The sequence below is a fragment of the Mus pahari genome, chromosome 10 (assembly GCF_900095145.1).
Source record: "Mus pahari chromosome 10, PAHARI_EIJ_v1.1, whole genome shotgun sequence".
Taxonomy (NCBI): Eukaryota; Metazoa; Chordata; class Mammalia; order Rodentia; family Muridae; genus Mus; species Mus pahari.
Window position 1 is genome coordinate 9,537,448 of NC_034599.1, and position 7,313 is coordinate 9,544,760.

The following is a 7,313-nucleotide window of genomic DNA, read 5'->3' on the forward strand; positions in this document are numbered from 1 at the left end:
CATTACTCAGGTCAAGGAGCCAAAAAGATGGTAAAGAACTCAACATTAGCCTGGACTACATAGTAACTGCCAGGCAGCTTGCACAGCTATGTGAGAACTTATCTCAGACAAACAAAAGCAGAGCTGACACTGCTGATCATCTCGGGGATTTCCAAAGTACAGGAAATAAGTCTTTTCCATGTAAAGTCACCCACTGCTGTTCTGCATAAGAAACCTCTGCGTATTCATAGATTGGTTTTCCCAATGGAATGGGAGTTCGAGTTAGGCAATTACAACAAGAACATAGGATATGGAACCAGGAAGTCTGAATTGACCCAAACATCTCCCTTTGGCAATTTACTTAATTGCCTGTAGTCATGTTTCCCCTATAGTCCTCAAAGTCTCGGTGGCATGCTACATTGTAAACAGGAGACCCTGTTAGGATGACAGCATTCTCACAGTGGGTACTTCACTAGGTATGTGAACCAACACTAAAAAAATCACCTGAAACAGTGTGACATTAGAGTGCCCATGAGATTCTGATTTTTCTGGTTGTTGCTATTTGACAGTTATTGTCTTCTATTTTGCTAGTGTTCCAACCTAGCAGGAGGATTATATACTAAAGCAATTTGCTGCTGGGCAGACACTCATGAGGAAGTCTAGAATAGGGGAACTTTTGGAGATACCTCTCCATTTAAGATGCCCTGTAGACTTCCACCAGCAAAGTGACCAGTGGCCACACCTAGCAAGATTCCAGAAGAATTTCCTACTGAAAACAACACACATCACTAGACCCTCCTAAGGACCAGAGAGGGAAATGGGAACCAAGGACAAAACACTGACCTAACAAAGCAAAACTAAAAATCGGCCCCTAGAATGACAGTTATCCCAAACCCAGTGCCGATATGCCTAAGCAAAAACACAATCAATAGCAACCAAAACAATATGTCTCTACCAGAGTCCAGAAACTGTACCTCACCAGGCCATGAGAATTATAACATAGCCGAAAACAAAGACCAGTCTTTATGAATATGACGACAGAGGTCCTTAGAGGGGAAATGCATGCCTCCGTTAAAGAAAGTCAGGAAAACACAAACAGTGGAAGGAAATGAATGAAAGAGTTCAAGATTCAAAGGTAGAAATTGAATCAATAAAGAAAACCCCAACTGAGGGAGATACGGAAATGAAAAATTTAGAAACTCAAACAGAAACCTCACTTTAGAGGCAAGCCTCATCAATAGAATACAAGAGATGGAAGAGAGAATATTGGGCACTGAGGAAATGGATGCATTGGTCAAAGAGAATGTTAAATCTTGAAATCTCCTGACACAAAACATCCAGGAAATCTGGAACACTATGAAAAGACAAAAATCTAAGAATAATAGGAGTAGAAGAAAGAAGCAGATGTCTATCAAGGCACTAGAAGTACACAGTACTGGACCAGAAAATAAATTCCCTCAGCACATAACAAAACAATAAATGCACAAAACAAAGAATATTAAAATCTGTGAAGAAAATAATCAAGTAACATATAAAGGTAGACCTATTAGAAATATGTCTCTAATAGTCAAAAAGGCCTGTACAGATGTTCTACAGACTCTAAGAGTCCACGGATTCTATCCCAGACTACTATACCCAGCCAAAGTTCCATTACAACAGATAAAAAAAATAAGACATTCCATGATAAAAACTTAATTTTAAAAGTATTTATAAATCTAGTGCCACAGAAGATGCTGGAAGGAAAACCCCAACTAAAAGAGGTTAAACATACCTAAGAAAACACAGGGAATAAATAACCTCAGACTAGTAAACTAAAAAAGGGGAAACACACACACACACACACACACACACACACACACACACACACACACTACCAGCAGCAGCAGTAGCACAACCACATCAGCAAATTAAGAGAAATAAAAAAAACACTGCTCATTAATATCTCTTAACATTAATGATCTTATTTCTCCAATAAAAAGACACAGAGTAATAGAATGGATGCGAAAACAGGATCCATCCTTCAGCTGCATTCAAGAAATATTCTTTAACACCAAGTATAGATATCACCTCAGGGTAAGAAAATAGACCCAATAAGCAAGCTGGTGTAACCATGTTAATATCTGATGAAACATTTTGATCCAACACTAATCAGAAGAGTTGGGAAATGATACCACATGGTCATCAAAGGAAAAATCTACAAGGAAGATACTGCAATTATTTAATATCTATGTACCAAACACAGGGGCACCCAAGTTTGTTAAGAGACCCTCTTGAAACTTAAATCACACGTTGATCCTCACACATTGATAGTAGAAGGCTTCAATCCCCACTCTTGTCAATAGACAGGTCATTCAGACAAAAACTAAGCAGAAAAATGCTGGAACTAACTAATGTTATAAAGCAAATTGACCTGACACATTTGTAGAATATTTTATTTAAACACAAAGAATGCACTCTCTTCTTAGCACCTCATGGAACTTTCTCCAACACTGACTGCACGGTCACAGATCAAAACTCAACAAATACAGGAAAATTGAAATAACATCTCCAAATAATGTCTGCAACCTATCTAACCACCACAGATTAAAGCTGATAATTAACAACAACAGAAACAATAAAAAGCTTATAAACTCATAAAAATTTAATGACTTACTACTGAGTGATAAATGGGTCAAGACATAAATTAGAAATAAATTAAGGACTTCCTAAAATTTGAATGAAAATGAATATACAACATGCACCAGTTTATGGGTCACAATGAAAGCAGTTCCAAGAGGCAAGTTCATAACACTAAGTACCTATAAAAAAAAAAAAAAAAAAAAGTGGAGAGCTCTCATACTAGTAACTTAACAACACACCCAAAGTCCCTAAAACAAAAAGAAGAAATCATACTCAAAAGAAGGAAATGACAAGAAATAATCAAATTTAAGGCTGAAATCAGGAAAACAGAAAAAAAATCAATGAAACAAAGAGTTTTGTTCTTTTTTTTAGTTGTTATTTTGGAAAATCTATAAGATTGACTAGCTTTTATCCAAATTAACTAAAAGGCTGCGACAGAAGACCCAAATTAACAAAACTAGAAATGCAAAGGGCAATATAAAAACAAGCACTGAAAATCCAGAGAAACACAAGGACAGACTTTCAGAACTTGTACTCCACCAAATTAGAAAATCTAAAATAAAGGGATAATTTTCTCCATACACACCACTTACCAAACATAAGTCAATATCAGAAAAGAAATATAAACAGACTTATAATCCTTAGCGAAATAGACGGTGTCAATGAAAATTTCCCAACATGTACACACGCATGCACACGTGTGCATAAAAAAAATTAAAAGCACAAAGCCAGATGGTTTTAGTGCAGGATTCTAGCAAACTTTTAAGGAAGAGTTAATTCCAATACACCTCAAATTATTCCAGAAACTAGAAACAAAGGGAACATTGCCCAATCATTTTATTCAAACACAGTTACCCTGATACTAAAGCCACATAAAATCCAACAAAAGAAAAATACAAACTAATTTCCCTTATGAACATAGATGCGAAAATGCTCAACAAAATACTTGTAAACCACATCTAAGAAGACACCAAAGAGATCATCCACCATGATCAAACAGGCTTCATCTCAGAAGTGCAGTCATGGTTCATCATACAAATACCAGTAAATATAATCTACCATATAAATAAACTGAAAGGAAAACACATGACCATTTCATTAGATGCAGAAAAGGCCATTGACAAAATCCATGCCCCTTCATGATAAACGTTCTAGAAAGAGTAGGAATACAAGGGGTGTACCTAAACACAATAAAGGCAGTTCATAACAAGACCATAGGCAACATCAGCATAAATGGAGAGAAACTCAAAGCAATTCTACTACAGTCAGAAATAAGAAAAGGTTGTCCACTCTCTCTAATCTACTCAATACAGAACTTGAAGTTTTAACTAGTTTAATGAGACAACTGAAGGAGATCAAGGGGATACAGATTGGCAAAGAAGAAGTCTAAGTATCTTTATTTGCAGATGATATAATACTATGTACAAATGACTCTAAAACTTCTAATGGAAACCTATACAACTGAAAAACCACTTTGAGTACAACAGTTGGGTATAAAATTAATTCACAAAATCAGTAACCTTTCTATATAAAATTACAGTCTGAGAAAGAAATCAGATAAACACTGCTTTTCACAATAGCTTCAAATAATATAATGCATCTTGAGATAACTCAAAGCAAGTGAAAGATCTGTATGATAAAAACTTTAAGACATTGAAGAAGATATCAAAAGATGGGATGATCTCATGGATTCATAGAATTAATACAGTAAAAATGGACAGCCTACCAAAGGCAAAATACAAATTCATTGCAACCCCCATCCAAGTTTTAGCACAATTCTTCACAGACCTTGAAAGGATAGTTCTTAACCTCATAAAGAAAAAAACAAAACAAACAAAAAACAAAAACAAAAAAATCCCAGAAGAGCTAAAACAAAACAGTCCTGAACAATAAAAGATCTTTGAATGTAGCTTCAAATTGAGCTACATCATTTCAGACAGAACCACAAGGGAATAGTAATAAAGCAGTGTGGTGTTGGTACAAACACAAACATGCTGATCAATAGAATCAAATTGATAGCCAGGCATAAACACATACTCTTATTGACACCTGGTGCTCGAGCATCCTCAACAGACAGTGCTAGTCAGACTAGATGTCTGACTGTAGATGAACCCAAATATATCCAGAGTTACCCATTCACAGAACTCAACTTCAAAAGGAACAAAGACCTCAACATAAAACAGATACACGGAACCTGATAGAAGATAAAGTGGGGATTAGCCTTGGACTCATTGGCACAGGAAAAGGCTTTCCAAACAGAACACCTTCAGCACAGGGACTAAGATCAACAATTAATAAATGGGACCTCATAAACGTAGTCTAATTCTGAACAGCAAAGGTTACTGTCATTTGGACAAAACAGCTGGCTATAGAATAGAAAGGGGTTTTTTGTTTTGTTTTTTGTTTTGTTTTGTTTTGTTTTGTTTTACCAACTCCACATCTAATAGAGGGCTAATATCCAAAGTATACAAAGAACTGGAAAAACTAGATATCAAACAAACAAACAAACAACAAAACTATTCAAAATGGGATACTTATCTAAATAGAGATTTCTCAAAAGAAAAAACTCAAATGGCTGAGAAACATATTAAGAAATTTTCAGTATCATTAGCCATAAAGGAAGTACTTTGAGATTTTAGCTTACATCTGTTAGACAGTTTAAGATAAAAAAAGAAAGAAAAAAAAACAGCAAAAAACCAAACCAAACCAAAACAACAAAAAAAAACTAAAACTAAACCACTACCAACAAAAACAAACAAACAAAAAACTGAGAACTCATGCTAGCGAGGATGGGGAGTAAGGGGGAACACTCGTCCACTGCTGGTGGGAGTGAAAACTTGTACAGTTACTTTGGAAATCAGTGTGTCAATATCTCAAAAGATTGATCTACCACAAGATTCACCTATACTAGTCCTAGACATATACTTAGAGGACATTTCATCCCACCACAGAGATACTCAACTATGTTCATTGCTGCTGTCTATATACATAATATCCAGAAATTGGAAACAACCTAAATATTCCTCGACAGATGAATAGATTTAAAACTGTGGTACATTTACATAGTGTATTATCACCTAGCCTTTCATAAAAAATGAAATGAAATTCACAGACAAATAGATGAAACTAGAAAAAAAAATCATCTTGAATGAGGTAACCCAGACCAAGTAAGACAAATGTGGTATTGGCTTATATGTAGATTTTATCTGTTAAGTCAATGATGATCAGGCTAAAATCCATAGACCCTCAGAGATTAGGCATAGAGTAAGGGGCTAGGGGATACAGATCCATCTCTGTGGCTAAAGGAAATAGAATAGATAGTTGTGGATGGATAGGGGAGGGCTGGAAAGGAAAGGAATATGAGAAGAAATTTATTAAAAGCTAATACAATTGAAGCTTCCTAAAATATATTCATAGATGAACATGCTCTAAAAGAAATCACAAAATAATGGAGGGGAGAGCACTCCAGCTAGCCATCTCTTGTCACTACATGAAGCAGTGCTTGAGTCACCAGGAGCCTGAGACTGAAAAGCCCAGGAACATAGGGTAAAATAACATACTAGTGTTCTACATAAAGAACAAAGCGATAGTGTAGCCCGCAAAGACATTCTGCTGTACTCATGACTCTGTGCCCTGCTCAACTGTCCTCGGAGAGGGTTCTTCCTAGAGAAGAAGGGAAAATCAGAGACCCACAGCCAAATGCCATCCAGAGAGTGGGAGACTGTGGAACACTCATGCTTTATCAGCACATCTCCATTAAATCCCTCTCCCCAGGGCTGTGGTAGAGGGGGCAGAAAGAGCAGGACACCAAGAAACGAGGCCCTCTAAATCAACAGAATCCACGCACATATAAGCTCACAGAGATAGAAGCAGTGTGCACAAGGCCTGCATGGCTCTGTGCCACATGGGGTCTTAGAGCAGAAAGGAGAAGTGGACACATGGTATCGTCCCTGACCCAGAAGTTATCATCACAATTGATAACCACTTGCAACTTAGTTTCCCCCAAGGAAGTCTCATTAGGGAAACTTATTATGACTAAGGTGGCTGCGTGCCCAGCAGTAAATGACAACAGAAAATGAGGTCAGTGGTAAAAGTTGAGGTTCCTTGTCTTACAATGTCACATCAGGGTGCTGGGGGGTTGGTTTTGTGGTTGTTTTTGTTTTTTGAATTATCTTCTTTTTAATCCTAATTTAATTCTTTATGCTTATTTTTTCTCTCTTTTTATCATACAGGTCTTTTTCCTATATACTGTGGCTTCCAGTTTAAGGTTTGTATGGAATTCGTGAGTGTGCAGATGAACTGGTCTCATTATTCTATCTTATTATTATCCCATGGAAGCCTGTTTGTTTCCTAATGAGAGGCAGAAATAAGATGGATCTTGATGGGAAAAGAGGTAGGGAGAAATAAGGAGGAGTAGAGGGAGGAGGAACTGGAAGGAGTAGAGGGAGGAGGAACTGGGAGGAGTGGAAGGAGGAAAAACTGGGAGGAGTGGAGGGAGGAGGAACTGGGAGGAGTGGAGGGAGGAGGAACTGGGAGGAGTAGAGGGAGGAGGAACTGGGAGGAGTGGAGGGAGGAGGAACAGGGAGGAGTGGAGGGGGGAGAAACTGGGGGGAGTAGGGGAAGGAGGAACTGGGAGGAGTAGAGGGAGGAGGAACAGGGAAGAGTGGAGGGAGGAGGAACTGGGAGGAGTGGAGGGGGGAAGAACTGGGAGGAGT